The sequence below is a fragment of the Eptesicus fuscus genome, chromosome 3 (assembly GCF_027574615.1).
Source record: "Eptesicus fuscus isolate TK198812 chromosome 3, DD_ASM_mEF_20220401, whole genome shotgun sequence".
Lineage (NCBI taxonomy): Eukaryota > Metazoa > Chordata > Mammalia > Chiroptera > Vespertilionidae > Eptesicus > Eptesicus fuscus.
Window position 1 is genome coordinate 86,582,979 of NC_072475.1, and position 18,637 is coordinate 86,601,615.

The 18,637-nt window shown below is 43.8% G+C and overlaps 1 pseudogene; it reads right to left on the bottom strand.

Annotated features, from left to right (window-relative positions):
- Positions 1–15,899, bottom strand: part of LOC103298805 (60 kDa heat shock protein, mitochondrial-like) — a 91,623-nt pseudogene extending 75,724 nt beyond the window's left edge.
- Between the last annotated feature and the right edge of the window lie 2,738 nt (positions 15,900–18,637).

The window sequence follows — 18,637 nt, forward strand, 5'->3', positions numbered from 1 at the left end:
AGGACACAATCAACAAATTAGAAAATGAGTTCAGAACTACAAAGAGTGAAATGGCAGGATATTTAAAAGAATACCAGGACCTCCTCAATGTGAAGATGGCTTTGGACATTGACATTGCAGCTGCAGTTTACAGGAAACTCTTGGAAGGTGAGGAGACCCAGCTCAGTTTCATCAGCATGGGAAGCATAGCCAGCGACTACTCCCAGAGTTCCCAGGTCTTTGGCCGATCTGCATAAGGTGGTTTACAGACTAGCTCCTACTTGATGTCTGCTCGCTCCTTCCCTTCTTAATACACCAGCCACATCCAGGAGGAGCAGATTGAGGTGAAGGAGACCACTGAGGCTGCAAAAGCCGAGGAAGCTAAGGATGAACCCCCCTCTGAAGGAGAAGCTGAAGAGGAGAAGGAGAAGGAAGAGGCTGAGGAAGAAGAAGGAGAGGAAGAGGAAGAAGGTGCCAAGGAAAAATACGAGGATGCAAAGGAGGAAGAAAGAGGTGAAGGTGAAGGAGAAGATGCCCAAGAAGCTGGTGGTATGTCAGATCCTATCTATACTAATAAAAGGGTAATATGCTAATTAGGCCATGAGACTTTCCGGATGTCCTTCCGGGCAAAGCCATGGTGGCGGGGCCAAGGCAGAGGTGGTTAGGGGTGATCAGGCCAGGAGGGGAGGGCAGTTGGGGGTGATCAGGCTGGCAGGGGGGCAGTTGGGGGTAAGCAGGCCAGCAGGGGGGCAGTTGGGGGTGAGCAGGCTGGCAGAGGGGGCAGTTGGGGGCAATCAGGTTGGTGGGGGGGGGGGAGTTGGGGGTGAGCAGGTCGGCAGGTAGAGTGGTTAGGGACAATCAAGCAGGCAGGCAGGTGAGCAGTTAGGAGCCAGCCATCCCAGATTATGAGAGGGTTGTCTGACTGCCGGTTTAGGCCTGAGCCCTGTGGGGTCAGACCTCCCCCGAGGGGTCCCAGATTAGAGATGGTGCAGGCCGGGCTGAGGGACAGCCCCCCCCCCCACCAGTGCAAGAATTTTGTGCACCAGGCCACTAGTTATTAATAATAGGAAAAAAGCCAAGGGGTAAGACTAGACACTATAAGCATGCCATTTTGGCAGCTTCACCTGGAAATTGCAACTTTGCATTCCCCAGAGAACCACCAGACTACGCCCTGCAAAACATTGGGGGAAGGCATCCAACAAAGGAGAGATAGAAGTGTGCCCAGTAAAGTTGAGGTGACATAGGGAAGATACGTGGCTGTCAGTCACACCTGGGAACATAAGGCATTGGCCAGAATGGATGTGGCCAACTGAAAGTGTGGGGAAATTTTGGAATACGTAATCCCCTAAACAAAGGAGTTTGCTCTCTTGTTGCTCTTAGCCTATGACTCTTGGCTCGTGGGGTTCTCCCATTCCTGATTCCTTACATTCACCCGTGTGGCCCATGGCCATGCGAACCCCCACATGCATTAATGGGCTGCAGCTATCCTGATACTGTATTGGACTGTGCAGATATGGAAAGGAAACTTTGGACACAGGCTCTGATTTTAGCTCTACTGAAGCCCCAGCTACACTTCTATAATTGGACTAAGGGAAATGGGATTTTGGAAACCCAAGGTGTAATTACATGGAAATAAAGCTTTCTACCTGTGGTTCGTCCTGTGGGGATCTCCAGAAATGCATATTCCACAAATGCATACCCCACGAACCCCACTTCCATGAGCAATAAAGCAGAGAAGAGGACCCCTCTTATCCTGTAACAATATTAGCAGGCACACTGGACTTTGAAGTCTAGTTTTGGTTTGAAATGACTGATATTTGTGCTTTTTCTGGTGTTTCCTTGTCCATTGTTTCTAGATTCTACACTCATTCCATGATAAAATATTGAACATATAACCAGAAAACTGTCTCTGCTTCTACAGTGCTAATTTATGGTGCAGATATTTGATGGCAAATAAAGCTTTATTAAAATCAAATAAATGAAACTGCCAAGTTAATGCAAAGGCTTTATGAAAACTGAAATTTTTGTCGTGCCATGATTTTTCCACATTGTTTGACACAAAAACTACTTAACAGCCTCTCTTTTGTAGCTGAAGAAGCACTTATGTATTTATTCTAAAGTGTTAAAATATCTCAGAAGGCTCCACCTGTAGATGAAGTTTAAATAATGTGTATAAAATACGAACCAAGGGAAAATACATAATGTCATTTACCTTTGTGAGGCATAAACTGTGCAAAATAATACATACTTATATATCTTTAAAAAATAATACAAATACTCCAACAATTCAGAGTTTTTGTATAGGTAGAGGTCCACAGGGATGTTTAATTTGCATATCACTGGCTTGGGCAGCACAGGTGCTAAGGGTGATTTCTGGTTGAAGGTGTCACCCGTGAAATAACAAAGATTGACTCTGCATGCCTACCTCCCTGCTGCTGGTAGCTAAGCAATACTCTTATTTGGCTGATTTCCTAATAAACTACAGGTGGGTGGGTGTTGAGGTTGTGCCATTACAAATCATCATCTGTTAGATCAAAGTGCAGAGGGAAGAACAGCAGGTGTACAGTATTAATAGCTGCATTTATCTCCCCAGTCACTTAATAATTGTTTCTGGTGTGCCTTCCCTGTAGCAGAGCATTTCACGGACTCCAAAAGCATTTTGATGAGGCTTAATATGTTCCATGCTGGCAGAGTGCTACTTGTAGGGTGTGGGTATGTTTCATTTCCTAATGAGTCACTGGTATAGCAAACAGATATAGGAAACCACTTGAGAGTTTTCATTCATGTTGCTGTTCTTCCATGATCAAATATTAGCGTTTGCCTTTACATTATTAATATGTGCTTAAAAATAAAACTAATATTTTCATCCAATTTTTATAACTATTTCCTCTTATTTAATAGTTGCTGACATTTATCAAAAGCCTTCTGTATGTTAGCCAGATATTGATCTAGGCTTTTATATACATACTAGAGGCTTGGTGCACAAATTCATGCACAAGTGGGGTCCCTCAGCCTGGCTGGTGATTGGAGCCATCGGGGGGGCCAGACGGGAGGAGGAGCCATGGGAGGTTGGCTTTGGGAGTGCACTGACCACCAGGGGGGTGCTCATGCATTGAGCATCTGGCCCCTGGTGGTCAGTGTGCATCATAGTGACTGGTCGACCAGTAGTTCTGGTTGTTCAGTTGTAACAGTTGCTTAGGCTTTTATATATATACTAGAGGCCAGGTGCACAAAATTCATACATGGGGGATGTGTGTGTGTCCCTCAGCCCAGCCTGCACCCTCTCCAATCTGGGATCCCTCGAGGGATGTCCGACTGCCCGTTTAGGCCCGATTCCAATGGGATCGGGCCTAAACGGGCAGTCGGACATCCCTCTCACAATCCAGGACTGCTGGCTCACAATGGCTCACCTGCCTGCCTGCCTGATTGCATCTAACCGCTTCTGCCTGCCAACCTGATAACCCACAACCACTCCCCTGCCAGTCTGATTGATGCCTAACTGCTCCCCTGCTGGCCCAATTGCCCCTAACTGCACTCCCCTGCCAGCCTAGTCACCCCTAACTGCCCTCCCCACCAGCCTGGTTGCCCATAACTGTCCTTCCCTGCAGGCTTGGTCGCCCCCAACTGCCTTCCCCTGTTGGCCCAGTAACCCCTAACTGCCCTCCCTTGCCAGCCTGGTTGCTTCAAACTGCCCTCCCCTGCTGGCCTGATCACCCCCAACTGCCCTCCCCTGCTGGCCTGATCACCCCTAACTGCCCTCCCCAGCCCTCCCCTGCCCTCCTCTGCCAGCCTGGTCACCCCTAACTGCCCTCCCCTGCTGCCTGATTGCCCACAACTGCCCTCCCCTGCTGTCCTGGTCCACCGCAACTGCCCTCCCCAGCAGACCTGGTCTCCCCCAACTGCCCTCCTCTGCCAGCCCGGTCACCCCTAACTACCCTCCCCTGCTGGCCTGATTGCCCACAACTGCTCTCCCCTGCAGGCCTGGGTCCCCCCCAACTGTTCTCCACTGCAGGCCTGTTCCCCCCCAACTGCCCTCCCCTGCTGACCTGGTACCCCTCAACTGCCCTCCTCTGCTGTCCCAGTCACCCCTAACTGCCCTCCCTGCTTGCCTGATTGCCCAAACTTTCTTCCCCTGCAGGCCTGGGCCCTCCCCTGCAGGCCTGGGTCCCCCCCACTGCCCTCCTGTGCTGGCCTGGTCATCCCTAAATGCCCTCCCCTGCAGGCCTGGGTCCCCCCCAACTGTCCTCCACTGCAGGCCTTGCCCCCCCAACTGCCCTCCCTTGCTGGCCTGGTCTGCCCCAACTCCCCTCCTCTGCCTGCCTGGTCACCCCCAACTGCCTCCCTTGTTGGCCTGCTTTCCCCCAATTGCCCTCCTCTGCCTGCCTGGTCACCCCCAACTGCCCTCTTCTGCTGGCCTGGTCACCCCTAACTGCCCACACCTGCCCTCCCCTGAAGGCCATCTTGTGGTGGCCATCTTGTGCCTTGGAGTGATGGTCAATTTGCATATTACTCTTTTATTAGATAGGATAAAAAACATTACTCTTTCTATTATTTTTAAATGTCTAAATGGTCAGTGCAAATTTGGCAACTGAATTTCAGTATAAATTTTAGGGAATTAGTAATTGTTGCTTCCATATATTCAGAAGTAAAATTTTGACCCTAAATATTAGTATACAAGAGGCCCAATTCACGAAGATTCGTGCAAGAATAGGCCTTCCTTCTCCTGGCTGCCGGCACCGCCTTTGCTCCAGGTCGGAGCTGCCTTTCCACCTTTGTTCTGGCCAGAGCTGCCTTCTGACTCGTGCCTTGTTGAATCAATTTGCATACTCCCTCCTTATTGGCTGTGGGCACCCCCATCTTTGCCATGGAGTTACGGTCAATTTGCATATTCCATCTTTATTAGATAGGATTTGCTTGTAAAATTTTTATTCATCTTTATCTTTTTGAATATCTCTAAATATGTCCTCATGCTTGCTTTCTAACTGACCAAATCCTTGCATCACAATTATACTCCAATAACATGTGCAAAAATATGGAAATGTACTGCTGTCTTTTGAAATGAAAACTTACAATTCCAGAAATTGCCATCAGAGGACAGAAAGGTTATTAGTCCTCCACACAAATCTACCTTCTCCTTCTATAGTAGTCTTATTGTTGCTGGGATCATAGTTAACATACATTTTCTAGGCTCTCTTGCAGTTGAGTCCACAGGACTAGATCTCATCAATAAAATATGAGGGTAAGTGAGTGACTCATCTCTGAGAGAGAGTTTTTAAGATAGATAATTGCCTTCTCCATGTTGTCTCTCCTCTTTGCTGACTAGATGGAGATGACAATGTGTCAATAGCAATTAGAGGGGAGACTATAAGGAGCCTGAGTCACTGAATATTAATATTAATGAACCTCTTGTCAACTAGAATAAACACCTTGGACTGTTACCTGAAAGGAAAGGAATATCTATTACATTCTAGCAATATATATTACTGAGTATATTTATTATATTATATAACATACTAGAGGCCCGGTGCATGAAATTCGTGCATGGGGGGTGTCCCTCAGCCCAGCCTGCATCCTCTCCAATCTGGGACCCCTCGGGGGATGTCTGACTGCCAGTTTAGGCTTGATCCCTGTGGGATTGGGCCTAAACTGGCAGTCGGACATCCCTCTTGAAATCTGGGACCGCTGGCTCCTAACCATTCACCTGCCTGCCTGCTTGATTGCCCCTAACTACTCTGCCTGCTAGCCTGATAGCTCCCTAACCACTCCCCTGCCAACCTGATTGATGCCTAACTGCTCCCTGCTGGCATGATCGTCCCCAACTGCCCTCCCCTGCTGGCCCAATTGCCTCCAACTGCCTTCCCCTGCAGGGCTGAGGGGACTGGGGGACTCCGGCTGGATGAGGTGGGGTTGAGGGGACTGCGTGCTGCCATCTTGTGGCTGTGGGCTCTGCCATCTTGCGAGGTTGTGATGGTCAATTAGCATATTCCCTCTTTATTAGCTAGGACTAGAGGACTGGTGCACAAAATTCATGCACTGGGGCAGAGGGTCTCTCAGCCCAGTCTGTGCCCTCTCACAGTCCAGAACCCCTTCGGCGATGTCCACCTGCTGGCTTAGGCTTAGCTTGGGGGATCAGGACTAAGCTGGCAGTCAGATATCCCTCTCGCATCCGGAACTCCTCGCTCCTTACCACTCACCTGCAGTGGAAGCAAGAGAGGCTTCTGCCACCACTGCTGTGCTTGCCAGCCGTGAGCCTGGCTTCTGGTTGAGCAACGCTCCCCCTGTGGGAGCACACTGACCATCAGGGGGCAGCTCCTGCGTTGAGCATCTGCCCCCTGGTGGTCAGTGTGCATCATAGTGACTGGTCGTTCCACCAGTCATTCTGACATTCAGTGGATTTGCATATTAGGGTTTTATTATATAGGATAAGGTTATATATCATATTTATTATAGCATCTTAATTTAGCCTAAGTAAAACAATATCAATGTATGAAACACAGACTGAAAATGGTGAAGCCTTTCTCAAGACAAACATTATTAACTCCAATCCAGAAATGGTGGGTGTTTGGAGCATTGTGCTAAAAAATTTTGAGAACTCTTTAAGATTCAGCACTAGGATTGCTGTGATCAGCATCATCATAATAATGACAAGTGAATATAGCACGGTTGCAAATGTTCCAAATGTTTGCCAAATCTGAAATTAATAAATGAGTGTCTGTCTTGTTTATAAAATTAAACATTAAATATTAACATAAAACAACATGCAGTCTGGGAAAACTTTTCTTTTTCTTTTTTTTAAAATATATTTTATTGAGAGGAAGGGAGAGGGAGAGAGAGTTGGAGACATCAATGAGAGAGAAACATCAATCAGCTGCCTCCTGCACACCCCCTACTGGGGATGTACCCGCAACCAAGGTACATGCCCTTGACCAGAATCGAACCTGGGACCCTTGAGTCCGCAGGCTGATGCTCTATCCACTGAGCCAAACCAGTTAGGGCGAAAACTTTTTCTTATAGAGATTTTTTAAAATTCTCACCTGTGAATTTTTTTCTATTGATTTCTAGAGAGAGTGGAAGGGAGGGGGCGGAGAGAGAGAAAAAAAAACACACAAACGATGTGAGAGAGACACATCAGTTGGTTGCCTCCCACAAGGAATGTGCAATCTGCAACTGAGGTATGTGCCCTTGAGCCAAACCAGCCAGGGCTTTTTAGAAATTTGGAAGAATTAGTTTTTTAAAAATATTTAATGTTTTCTACAATAATAATATGCCTATTAACTTCCTTCAGTATAAAATCATGTTTTTTTTTTTCTTTCTTCCTTTGTCTCCAAAGTTTAAAACTTTAATGAGCATTATTTTTTTTTTTTTCTGTATAGTTTTGGAGGTTTAAAACTTAGAACTTAAAAAACAAAACAAATTGTTTATGGAATCTATCAAGAACTAAAAGTTTTTTCTAGGTATTTGTCCATTTTGCCTGTATTTCAGGAAGAATCAGAAAACCTGAATAGACCAATAATAATTGATGAAATTGAAGCAGTGAATAAAAAACTCCCAGCAAACAAAAGCACTAGTCTGAATGCTTCACAGGGGAGTTTTACCAAACATTCAAAGAAGAACTAACACCTATTCTCCTCAAACTATTCCAAAAATCCAAGAGGAAGGAACACTTTCAACTTCTTTTTACGAGGCCACAGTTATCCTAATTCCAAAACCAGATAAAGTCACTACAAAGAAAAAGAACATAGATGCTAAAATCCTAAACAAAGTATTAGCAAATCAGATCCAGTAATATATTAAAAAGATCATACACCATGACCAAGTGGGATTTATTCCAGGGATGCAAGGCTGAGATAATAGTTGCAAATCAATAAATGTGATACATCACATAAACAAATCAAAAGACAAATAATCACATGATCATATCAATAGACACAGAAAAAGTATTCAACAAAACCCAACACCCATTTTTCATAAAAACTCTCAGCAAAGTGGGAATAGAGGGATCATATCTCAACATAATAAAGGCCATCTATGACAAAACTACAGCCAACATCATACTCAATGGGCAAAAACTAAAACCATATCCCCTAAGAACAGGAACAAAACAGGGATGTCCACTTTCACCACTCTTATTAACATAGTACTGGAAGTCCTAGCCACAGCAATCAGAAAAGAAGAAGACATAAAAAGCATCTAAATTGTAAAGGAGGAAGTAAAATTCTCATTATTCTCAGATGACATGATATTGTACATAGAAAATTCTAAAGACTCCACCAAAACACTACTAGATGTAATAAATGAAGTTGGCAATGTAGCAGGATACAAAATTAACAACCAGAAATCTATGGTTTTTTTATACACCAAGTAGAGGCCCGGTGCACAAAATTCATCTACTCAAGCGGAGGGGGTGGAGGTCCCTCAGCCTGGCCTGCACCCTCTCGCTGTCTGGGAGCCCTTGGGGGATGTTCAACTGACAACCTAGGCCCGCTCCAGGGAGTGGGCCTAACCCATCAGTTGGACATCCTTAGCGCTGCCGCGGAGGTGGGAGAGGCTCCCACCACAGCTGCTGCGCTCACCAGCTGTGAGCCCGGGTTCTGGCTGAGCAGTGCTTCCCCTGTGGGAGCGCACTGATCACCAGGGGCCAGCTCCTGCGTTGAGCATCTGCCCCCTGGTGGTCAGTGTGCATCATGATTTGCATATTGGCCTTTTATTATATAGAACTAGAGGCCCAGTGCACAAAATTCGTGCACAGGGGTGGGGTGTCCCTCAGCCCAGCCTCTCCAATCTGGGACCCTGTGCACCTGGCTCTGGAGTCCCCCTGTCCCCTCAGCCCCCCAGCTGCCCAGGGCCAGCCCAAGGCACAGGCAAGCCTTGGATGGCGGCTGCCCAGTCACCCAGGGCCACCCGAGGCTCAGGTAACCAGGGCTGGCCGAGGCTTGCACTGCCGGCAGTGGCAGCAACAGAGGTGTGATGGGGCATTGCCTTTCCCTGATTTCCAGGTCGCCTTCCCCCCCTGAGGGTTCTCGGACTGTGAGAGGGGGCAGGCCAGGCTAAGGGACCTTCCCCCTCCAGTGCATGAATTTTCATGCACTGGGCCTCTAGTATCAAAATAAAAAGCTTCTACACAGCAAAAGAAACCATCAACAAAACAACAAGAGAGCCCACTCCATGGGAGAACATATTTGCCAATGATACATCTGATAAAGGGTTAATATCCAAAATATATAAGGAACTCATAGAACTTAAGAAAAAGAAGGCAAATAATGCAATAAAAAAATGGGCAAGGGACCTAAATTGACACTTCTCCAAAGTGAACATACAGATGGCCATGAGTCATCTGAAAAAATGCTCAAAGTTATTGATCGTCAGATAGATGCCAATTAAAATGACAATGGGGTAACAACTCACATCTATCAGAATGGCTACCATCAACAAATCAACAAATGACAAGTGCTGGCTAGGATGTGGAGAGAAGGCAACCCTAGTTCACTGCTAGTGGAAATGCAGAATAGTGCAGCCATTATGGAAAACATTATGGTTTCCTCAAAAAATTAAATATGTAACTCCCATTTGACCCAGTTATCCCACTTCTAGGAATATATCCTAAGAGATCCGAAACACCAATCAGAAAGAATGTATGCACTCCTGTATTCATAGCAGCACAGTTTACAATAGCTAAGATCTGGAAATGGCGCAAATGCCCATCAGTAGATGAGTGGATAAAAAAGCTGTAGTACATTTACACCATGGAATACTATGTAGCAGCAGTAAAAAAGAAGGATCTCTTAACCTTTGAGACAGCATGAAGGGACCCAGAGAGTATTATGCTAAGAAAAGTAAACCAGTCAGAGAAAGACAGGCATCACATGCTCTCACTCATTGTGGAATCTAATGAACAAAATAAATTGCTGAACAAAGTAAATACAGAGACATGGAAGCATGGAATAGACTCTTGAATCTCAGAGGGAAGGTGGGGGTGGGTCGCTTGGTGGGAACAGATCAACCAAAAAACTTGTATGCATATATGCATAACCCATGGACACAGACAATAGGGTGGTGAAGGCCTAGGGTGTTAGGTGGGGGCAGGCTAGAATGGGTCAATGGGTGGAAAAAGGGGAACATATGTAGTATTTTAGAAATAAAGATTTTTTTTAAAAAAAAAGAAATAATATAATTTAACAAAGTTAATGTTCCTAGTAACGTAATAGTAGCTTTGAAAATACATGCATTATAGAGTATGTAATGAGGAAAAATGGGTTGAGTTTGTTATATAACTAGATGCCTGGTGCACGAAATTCATGCATGGGGGGATCCCTCAGCCCTGCCTGCACCCTCTTCAATCTGGGACCCCTTGGGGGATGTCTGACTGCTGGTTTAGGGATCAGGCCTAAACCGGCAGTCGGACATCCTTCTCGCAATCCGGGACTGCTGGCTCCTAACTGCTCACCTGCCTTCCTGCCTGATTGCCCCTTACAGCCTCTGCCTGCCTGCCTGATCACCCCTAACTTCTCTCCCCTGCTGTCCTGATCACCCCTAACTGCCTCTGCCTTGGCCCCCACCACCATGGCTTTGTCTGGAAGGACGTCCAGTAGATGTCCGGTCTATCTGGTCTAATTAGCATTTTACCCTTTTATTAGTTAAGATTCTCCAACTGAACCCTGGAAATGAGAGAACAGCTTTTTATGTTTTAGTTTATTTAGAGAAAAGCTCTCAGTGGAGATTTAAGATGGATGATATATTGTGAAGAGGAGAAAGGGGATAATTGTAGAAGTAGAGGTGAGTGTGGCTGGCCCTAAGGGAAGTACACATGAATTTAGTAAGCTCATGTCAGGGTTCTCACCCACCACCTCGTGGCACCCAGGTGAGAGGTGACAGACTTTGAGAGCAATAGCTGTAAGATTCATGTAAGGAGACTGGACATAGGTTGCTGATGCCCCCAGACTCCACAAAGATTGCTGTGCTGAAGCCTTGTGCTTGCAAAGCAGAGCTACCTGTCCTCAATGGACCCCTCAGATAGATATGGGCAATGAGCATTGTAAGGGCTCTCATGCTACACGGGATGATAAAGTTCTCTCCCTCACTGAAAAAATTGAATGCATTGGGGTAATGTTAGTTAATAACATTTTATAAGTTTTAAATGTACAGTTCTATAATACATTATCTACATATTGCATTGTATACTCACCACCCAAAGTCTAGTCTCCTTCCATCACCATATATTTGACCCCTTTACCCTTCTCATCCTCCCCCCACTCCCTTCCACTTCTGGTAACCACCATATTGCTGTCTGTGTCTGAGTTTATTTTCTCTTTTATATCCCACATTTGAGTAGATCATATGGTTCTTGCCCTTTTCCATCTTACTTATTTCACTCAGCAGTTTTTCCTCTTTTTTATGGCTGAGTAGTATTCCATTGCATATATGTACTATATCGTTATCGAATCATCCATTTGAAGGACACTTGGGTTGTTTCCATGTCTTCGCTATTGTGAATAACACTGCAATGAACATAGGTATACATATACTAGAGGCCCAGTGCATGATTGAATCATGCACGTGTGGGGTCCCCTACACGCTTTCGCTTTCGATCGCTGGTGCACCAGGCCTTTCAGAAGCCTCCAGCGTGGCGGAGGCTTCTGAAAGGCCTGCTGCCTGAGCGGAAAGGCACCCAGCTCCCACGCTTTCACTTTGGATCGCTGGTGCACCAGGCCTTTCAGAAGCCTCCAGCGTGGCGGAGGCTTCTGAAAGGCCTGCTGCCTGAGCGGACAGGCACCAAGCTCCCCGGCTTTTGATGGTCCGTGGCGGGAAGTGAGCTCGTTGCCCCAGAGGCCTCTTCTGTGCTGCAGCACAGCCATGGCGTCCACGCTGAGCTTGCGCCGCTGCTGGCGACGCAGCTCAGCATCCCGCCCACCCAATCAGCCACCCCGGCCACCCCGAGTCCCATCCCCCCGCGCCTCCTGGCCAATCGTGGGCATAGCAAAGGTACGGTCAATTTGCATATTTGTCTATTATTAGGTAGGATATTTACAAATAAATGTTTTAAAATGTTTCTGATATACCCAGAGGAGGGATCACTGGGTTATATTGTAGCTTTATTCTTAATTTTTTGAGGAACCTTAATACTGTTTTCCATAGTGGTTGCACCAGTTTACATCCCCATCAGCAGTGTACAAGGGTTCCTTTTTCTCCACAACCTCTTCAACACTTGTTATTACTTGTCTTGTTGATATAGCCATTCTAACATGTGTGAAGTAATAACTCATTGTAGTTATGACTTACATTTCCCTTAAGCTAGTGAAGTTGAGCTCCTTTTCATACATCTGCTGGCTTCTTGGGAAAAGTGTCCAGATCCTCTGCCAATTTTTCAATTGGATTTTCTTTTGTTTTGTTTTGTGATGTTGTGTTGTATGAGTTCTTTATATATTTTTGATATTACCTCCTTATTGGAGGTATCAGTTGCAGATATCTTTTTTCATTCAGGGTTAAAAGAGAGCTTGTGATCTCACTGAAAGCTGGTTAGTAGTCCATTAACTTTGAAATCTGAAGAGCCTCCCTCTGAGAGATAGCCACTCCGGGATTTTGACTTGGCTCTTCCTACTCTCTCTTAGAACATTGGTTGGCAAAGTATGGTCCCCAAGCCAAGTCCACAAGCTACAACTGGAAACTTGTTAAGAAATGCATCACCCCAGACTTATGGGACCAGAAACTCTGGTGTGGAGCCCGGCAATATGTGTTTAACAAGCTCTCCAGGGGTTTCTGATGCAGTCAAGCCTGAGAATTCATGTCTCAGAGAATGTCACCTCCACTTAGACTATGGAGTTTTTCCAGAGATCACTCTCACAGATCACTAGTTTTTAACCGTTCCTTTTGTACCTATTATATTTAGATTGAAATTATAATTGAAATTTTTATATCAGGCTTTTTAAAATCTAATCTGCTCATGTTTTCCCCTGCAAATCCTATCAGAACGACAGTGAGCGTTTTGACCCTGTCAGTTGTTAACATTAGAAAAACCGATGGTAGAAAAATAATAAAATTGTCAGAGTTTCAAGATGATGCAAAGAACTAGGGTTATTTTCATCTGTTAAGTAACTGATTGAATTGACAGCACACCCCAAATTGTGCAACAGTTTTATACATTGGGTGGAGTGAATTAGTTTAGGAAAGAGTTCAGTACATTGTCATACAGAAGTATTCCTAGTAGGACATGACTTGCACCTGTTAAACTATTTCGAAGAAAAAGCAAAGCCTGTGCATTCAAGCCAGAAAAAGCTACTCATTGCCAGCTCCACTGTGAGATACGATTCCACTGGCAACTTACAGACAGGTCAGCAACCATCCCTTTCTCCAAAATATTCCTTAAAATAACTAACTTTTTTTTTTTTCTTATGGGAAAATAGCACAACCCAGCAATCTGTAATTCTTTTTATTTGTGTCTGCCAAACAGCTGTATTTACAGAAAGCAATGGCCTCATTTTTTTTTTTTAATCTTGATTTCTAATTGAGCAGTTTGGTGGTCTAATGATTTTACTTTGTGAAACTCATAAAATGCATGGGCCAAAGTAGCTTGAACCTTTTCCCTTTTCCTTTCTTCCATGTTCTCATTATTTATAATGAGTCTTCCCAGAAACCTTTCAGTGCGTTCCTCGCTGAGTGCACGGACACTGGTGAAGCTGGGAGATAATCAACTCCAGGCTGGGACCGTGCAGCAGCGCCAACACGCTGCTCATGACTCCAGCAGATGTTTCTGCTTTGGGGGGCCAAAAGAAATGTTATAGGGTTTTTCCTCCCTCTCAGGGAAAACTGCCAGAACAGTCAAAAATGGGAAATATATAGGCCTGCTCGCATTTCCAAGTTGGGAGGGATATTATGTCCAATAAAAGAACTCTCAAAGAGAGGAATTTCTGAAGACGCCATCTTGCAAATCTAGGTAAAATGTTCATCAGGATAAAGAGAGACCAAGGAAAGCTCACTTGGCTTCAGATGTCTCTGCATATTGAAAACTGTGTGAATGTTAGAGGGGTTAGAACTAATACCCATTTGTGGCAAAAACACACCTGGGAGTCAATAAAGACCTGCTTCCCCTGCACCCCAAAAAGACACAGATGCAGTACTCTGAAAGTTTGCACTGCCTTTTTTTGTTTCTTTCTGTCTCTCTTAAGAAAATTTGAATTGTGAGTCCCCTGAGAGAGAGGATATGTGCAGGACTGTGAGTCATTTTTCTTCTAAATTGACTGTGTACCGCATAGTATAATTTTATTCCTAAAAAAAGCAAAATTAACAAAAATTTACCTTGGGTGGGGAAATCTGAGAATTTCAGCTACCAGAGATTGATTTATTTGGTTTTGATGTTATTTTGGATCTTGAGAAAAGTTTATGTACAAAATTATGTGATAAACATCAGAGAGAACTGGTTACATGAAACTTACGTGAGGTGAAAGCATGGATCTGTGCAGGGCTCTAGTTTGGGGTGTTAAAAATTACACTTTTGGGAAAAAGTCTGAAACAGGAGGAAGAGAGTAGCCTACAAGCCACTTGCGAGACTTGTTTATGTAACTGGAGGTAAAGAGGATCAGCTTGGAGAACAGGGCTGCCGTAATTTTCTATGTAACAAGGCTGTCTGCTAAGAACCAGAAATGATGAGCTATTACAAAGCCATTCTGATAACTCTTAACTGATTATTCTTCTCTGATATTGCATGCTCAAAGCCATGTACAAACAATTAACACCGGGAGTACGATTAGCTAGAAATATGTACTAGTGTACTCCATCTGGTTAGTCACTCAGTATTACTTATAATTAGTCCCAGCTTATGTTTCATGTGCTTGACAGAACAAAAGTGGTTTGAGATGATTCTATTAAGGAACTGTACTATGAAGGAAATGTATCATCCACCTATTAAAATTCTGATAAAACAGTGTCGACTTTAAAATCCATTAGCTAGTTTATTGTTAAAGTGGGAGTGCTAATTGAGGTCCCAGCAAAGCTCTAGGAGACCCTGGGATCCCTGAAAGGAGGCAACCTCCGCCTGTTATATGCTCCATAACAATCTACATTTTTGGTGAAGTCCAACTTATCTAGTTTATTTCAACTTCATTTAAGTTAAGATTTAAGGATGAGTAATATTTTGGCTAAATTGAGAAGGAATAGCCCACCAGACCAGGAAAAAATGTAGAAATACTCAAAGTTGAAACAAAAGTATAATACATTTGAAAACTAAAATTCATACACATTAATGTCACCTAATCTGTGAGGGAGTGGAAAATGAAACTAACGAGTTATGCAGGGGGAAGATTAAAAATGAGCTTTCAAACCCTGACAAGTGGATTAGAGGAAAACAAAACCAGCTTCAAGGTGGCCAGTTGGAAGGTTGCTCCTGGGACATGATGTTACTGATTGGGGAAGTGACAGTGACAATTAGAGGTAACCTCATGAAGATAAAGGATATTTAGGAGTTTTAATTGATCCGATGTTTCATTGATTCTATGTGAGAATGGTGGAGAAAAAGGAAGTCAAAGATTATTCCCTAGTTCTAGGCTTGGACAATTGATTGGAGAGGTAGTGCCATTCACTAAAGTATTTTCAGGTGAGAAAGGGAAAGATGGATTCACTCTTTGTGCTTGACTACAGGGCAGTTATTTCTCAGCATCCCCAGTGTGCCTCTGTGTTCCCAAACCGTTCCATGCATTTTCTTCTGCTCCAGTAACATTCTGTAAGTGCAATAATTAAAGGCAATCTGAGGGAGACTCACTGCCAGCACCACGCTCCCTAGCCATGCTGGCTCCCTGGTAGTCTTCTTGGCACAGCAGTTCCTTCTGCTGCTCCACAACACCCACTGTTGCTGCTGCTGCTGCTGGTTCTTCCTGAAGAAACTGGGGAGGGTGCTTCTGGCTCTGAATTATTGCCGAAGGCCACAACCTCATGGGTTATAATGATAGCCTTCAACTTCTGATTGCATGCCCTCTTTCTTAGCATTTCAAACGAGTTCATAAAGGTAGACTGAGAATGAAGGCCATCTACCTCCCTCCATGTTCTTGCCATCTCCATCTCTTCCCCTGGTGACTTTCTTTTTCCCCAGACTAAAACATAAACACATCATGCAAATATGTTCATGTGATAAAACAAAGGTCCACAGTGGTCACCTACCTTCCAGTTCTGCAGTAGCAAGTACACAAATCTTCTTTTGAGCTAAATTGGGACATCTTGCTGAAGTAACAATAGTTTATGGGCTTTTATTCCACGCAATCATGGATTATTGAAGAAGGAGGAGGAGAAGAAGTCCTTGAAGTTAATCTATATAGCGCTTATCAAACTCTAATGTGTCTAGGAATCACAGGGAGTCCTGTTAAAATGCAGTGGTCCTGCATCAGTGGTTCTGAGGACAGGGGCTCTGAGCCTGCATTTCTAAACAAGCTGCAGAGTGGTTTAGAGGCTGCTGGTCTACCAACCATGTTTTATTTATTTATCTTTTTCATTATTTTAAAAATATATATATATTTTAATTGATTTCAGAGAGGAATAGGGTGATAGAAACATCAAGGATGAGAGAGAATCATTGATCAGCTTCCTCCTGCATGTCCCCCACTGGGGACTGAGCCCTCAACCTGGGCATGTGCCCTTGGCCAGAATCGAACCTGGGACACTTCAGTCCGAAGGCCAACACTCTATCCACTGAGCCAAACTGGCTAGGGCCCAACCAGGTCTTGAAAAACAAAGTTCTAGTCTAGGCAATTCCCTCAGAGTACAGTTGAAGGAAAGAAGTCAGAGACATTTATTTGGTATAAGGTGATGTATTTGGTGTTGCCTTTGTGTTAAATTAGTGACAGCATCTGGATTAGAATTATTTTTCCTGACTCTCAATCCACTGTGCTTTGTACCACAGTCAGCAGTATTTGCCTCAAGTAAATCTTCAAACATCAGTAATGTTTATTCCTCTTTTTGGAATTTAGAGAAACTTTCTGTTACTTACCAAAGGAAAATTTCGCCAAAGAAAGTTATGAAATCCATTTTGGATAATGTTTTGGATTTTTGTAACTAATACTGTGTGTGTGTGTGTGTGTGTGTGTGTGTGTGTGTGTGTGGTGACTTATTAAACCTTTGGAAATGTACATGTAACAAATTTCTATAGAAAAAGTAAGTGCTCATAGAACATAGTTTCATAATATTAGGAAGATAACTATAAAATAAAATCCTGTATTTTTTTCCTTTTAAAGATATTTAAATTCAAATTTCCCCTTTAAAATTTGTTTTAATACATGGATGGACTTCTGTGGAAGAAAACTACTCAGGTCAGGCAGGAGCCCTCTGTTCACCTGTTCTCCCACAAATGTGCTTCCAAAGCACGGACATGGATAAACCCAAATCTGAGCACGCATGAAAAATTGAGGTACTAAAAACTGATCTAATTCAGCAACACAAATATAGGGCTTTCCAACAATTGATTGGGAGATCACCCCCTCCCACAGAAACATCTGGTCACCAAGTCATACCTGGATTTCTTTATATTGTCCTCTCCCCTGACCCTTCACTTGTGAATGCTGCTGCTCAACAAGTGCTGGCAGGGAAGCAGATGGACTCCACTCAGGCCTGGGGAAGAGCCAGCGCGAGACTAATGCGAGGTTCTCCCTCTGACCCTGAGGTGACTACAAACCTGATCAAAAGGGATCTTTCTCTTCAGGTAGAAGGGAGAAAGCAGTAGTGTTTCTGGTTGGAAACATCCCTTACCAAAGGCCCTGGCGCAGCTGTGGTTTGTATGTGGAGTCCTCCAGAGGGTGTGCTGAAGCCATCAAGCCCATATCCCCCGGAATGTCTTCTGGGATTCAAGCACTGGTCAGAGAACAGAAATAAAGTAGCTGTTTCCAGCAATTTGCAGTTCTTCTATGTATGAGAAGGAAAACGTGTGGATACATTTTAGCTCAGCAGGGTCCTCAACAGAGTGTTTTAGAGAAGTTTCCATTGCTTTTGGCTGCATCTTGTAATTTTGCATCCCAATAAATGCTCTACCATCTGAAACCTTTCAGAAATACTAAATTCATTCAGAGAGGGAAATCCCTCTTGTGTTAAACAGCAACGTGCAATATTTATTGAAAATCTTAAAATGTCTCCTCAAATTAATATCTGATTCAAAAAGAAGCCAACTGTAGAGCCAGCAAGTCAGACTTTGTACACATATATTCTGTTCATAAATCTATCAAAGAGAAGGGATTAAACAGCCCTTCACGTCTATCTGTAAAGTTTGAGAGGGCTATAAAAATGGAAACATATTAACTTTGTCTATGAAAATTTATATGTACATATAGCCCTAAGTTAAATCAAGCTCTGGGCTTAATGTATAATATAAAATACTCATCATTTATTTTCTCTCTTTGAAAGAATATGGTAAAGGAATTCATTCAATATTCGATAAATGTACTCCTTTACTTGAGACATACAAATAGCTAATAGAGAGGAAACTGATAGTAGTGGCTATGACAAAACAAAGACATAACATTAGTTAATGGGAATGGATCCAAAGTGATTTTTTAAAACAACATAGAAACTTGTAAATAATCTATAAGCCTCTGAAGAACAACCAAATATTTTAAAAATTGGGTAAAAACCAAATAAAATTAATCTATCATATAGATTCAAGGACACATAGATTATTATAATTGGGAAAATT